Below are 2,500 nucleotides of genomic sequence, written 5' to 3' on the forward strand. Positions count from 1 at the left end.
TACAGTCACTACACAGTCACTCTGACAGACCTGCTACTGTTCTTATATTCCTGGGTCTCTACAGTCACTACACAGTCACTCTGACAGACCTGCTACTGTTATTATATTCCTGGGTCTCTACAGTCACTACACAGTCACTCTGACAGACCTGCTACTGTTATTATATTCCTGGGTCTCTACAGTCACTACACAGTCACTCTGACAGACCTGCTACTGTTATTATATTCCTGGGTCTACAGTCACTACACAGTCACTCTGACAGACCTGCTACTGTTATTATATTCTCTGGCTACACTGTCACTACAGACCTGTCTGTTATTATATTCTGGGCTCTACAGTCACTGTCACAGTCTGTTCAGACAAGCTACTGTGTCTTATATTCTGGGTCTCTAGCTAACTCTGTGACCTGCTACTGTTATTCCTGGGCCTCACAGTCACTACACAGTCACTCTGACAGACCTGCTACTGTTATTATATTCCTGGGTCTGCAGTCACTACACAGTCACTCTGCAGACCTTCTCACTGCCCTGCTGACAGACCTGCTACTGTTCCTTCCTGGGCCTCTACAGTCACTACACAGTCACTCTGACAGACCTGCTACTGTTATTATATTCCTGGGTCTCTACAGTCACTACACAGTCACTCTGACAGACAAGCTACTGTTATTATATTCTGAACAGTCACTACACAGTCACTCCTGACAGACCTGTTATTATATTCCTGGGTCTCTACAGTCACTACACAGTCACTCTGACAGACCTGCTACTGTTATTATATTCCTGGGCCCTACAGTCACTAACAGTCACTCTGACTGACCTGCTACTGTTATTATATTCCTGTCTCCAGTCACTACACCACTCTGAAGACCTGCTAATTATATTCCTGGGTCTCTACAGTCACTACACAGTCACTCTGACAGACCTGCTACTGTTATTATATTCCTGGGTCTCTACAGTCACTACACAGTCACTCTGACAGACCTGCTACTGTTATTATATTCCTGGGTCTCTACAGTCACTACACAGTCACTCTGCCAGTTATTACACCAGATAACTCTGACTGTTTACTGTCTGGTGTGGTTAACCAGCTGTCTTCCTTGGATTAGTGATGACACATTTACCATCAACCACCGGGTCTGTTAATAACAGGGGTCTTTTTTCTGGGTCTGTTCTCCAGGCTAACTGTGTTTGTTGTGTGTCTGTTGTGTGTCTGTTCTCCAGGCTAACTGTGTCTGTTCTCCAGGCTAACTGTGTCTGTTGTGTGTCTGTTCTCCAGGCTAACTGTGTCTGTTGTGTGTCTGTTGTCCAGGCTAACTGTGTTTGTTGTGTGTCTGTTCTCCAGGCTAACTGTGTCTGTTGTGTGTCTGTTCTCCAGGCTAACTGTGTCTGTTGTGTGTCTGTTGTCCAGGCTAACTGTGTTTGTTGTGTGTCTGTTGTCCAGGCTAACTGTGTTTGTTGCGTGTCTGTTCTCCAGGCTAACTGTGTCTGTTGTGTGTCTGTTCTCCAGGCTAACTGTGTCTGTTGTGTGTCTGTTCTCCAGGCTAACTGTGTCTGTTGTGTGTCTGTTGTCCAGGCTAACTGTGTTTGTTGTGTGTCTGTTCTCCAGGCTAACTGTGTCTGTTCTCCAGGCTAACTGTGTCTGTTCTCCAGGCTAACTGTGTCTGTTGTGTGTCTGTTCTCCAGGCTAACTGTGTCTGTTCTCCAGGCTAACTGTGTCTGTTGTGTGTCTGTTCTCCAGGCCCACTCAATGGACTTTGATGACACCTGGCATCCTGCCACTCACCCGTCAGGGGCAGTCCTTCCTGCCCTGCTGGCAGTCAGCGATATGCTGCCCAGTAACAGCAAGCCTAGTGGGCGGGACTTCCTGCTTGCGTTCAATGTGGGTATAGAGATCCAGGGACGACTGATGAGATTCTCCAACGAGGCTCACAACATCCCCAAGAGGTAAGGACTCTGACCCCTGACCCCTAACCTAAACCTAACCCTGACACTAACCCACCACATCCCCAAGAGGTAAGGACTCTGACCCCTGTCCCCTAACCTAAACCTAACCCTGACACTAACCCACAACATCAGAACCTTGGAGTGTTGTTCCTCCTTAACAACTGCCCCCCCCTCCTCTCCCTCCAGGTTCCACCCCCTACTGTTGTTCTTCCTTAACATCTGACCTCTCTCTCCCTCCTCCCCCCTCTCCCTCCAGGTTCCACCCCCTACTGTTGTTCTTCCTTAACATCTGACCTCTCTCTCCCTCCCCCCCCTCTCCCTCCAGGTTCCACCCCTACTGTTGTTCTTCCTTAACATCTGACCTCTCTCTCCCTCCACCCCCCTCTCCCTCCAGGTTCCACCCCCTACTGTTGTTCTTCCTTAACATCTGACCTCTCTCTCCCTCCTCCCCTCTCCTCCAGGTTCCACCCCCTACTGTTGTTCTTCCTTAACATCTGACCTCTCTCTCCCTCCACCCCCTCTCCCTCCAGGTTCCACCCCCTACTGTTGTTCTTCCT

At 48.9% G+C, this 2,500-nt stretch overlaps 1 long non-coding RNA gene and 1 pseudogene across 3 annotated transcripts in view; one reads left to right on the forward strand and one right to left on the reverse strand.

Annotated features, from left to right (window-relative positions):
* Nucleotides 1–1,726, reverse strand: part of LOC127913812 (uncharacterized) — a 3,059-nt gene extending 1,333 nt beyond the window's left edge. The window contains exons 1-2 of one of the 3 annotated variants that reach the window (XR_008086817.1): nucleotides 922–1,726; nucleotides 90–207 (exon numbers count right to left, since the gene is read on the reverse strand). This is a non-coding gene — a long non-coding RNA (uncharacterized LOC127913812). Of the gene's footprint in view, nucleotides 1–89; nucleotides 214–594; nucleotides 665–706; nucleotides 785–921 lie in introns of those variants that run through there. The other 2 variants (XR_008086818.1, XR_008086819.1) reach the window with 2 other exon arrangements.
* Nucleotides 1–2,500, forward strand: part of LOC118383211 (cis-aconitate decarboxylase-like) — a 12,618-nt pseudogene that overhangs the window by 8,960 nt on the left and 1,158 nt on the right.

The sequence above is a fragment of the Oncorhynchus keta genome, chromosome 30, assembly GCF_023373465.1.
Source record: "Oncorhynchus keta strain PuntledgeMale-10-30-2019 chromosome 30, Oket_V2, whole genome shotgun sequence".
In the NCBI taxonomy this organism is placed as follows: Eukaryota; Metazoa; Chordata; class Actinopteri; order Salmoniformes; family Salmonidae; genus Oncorhynchus; species Oncorhynchus keta.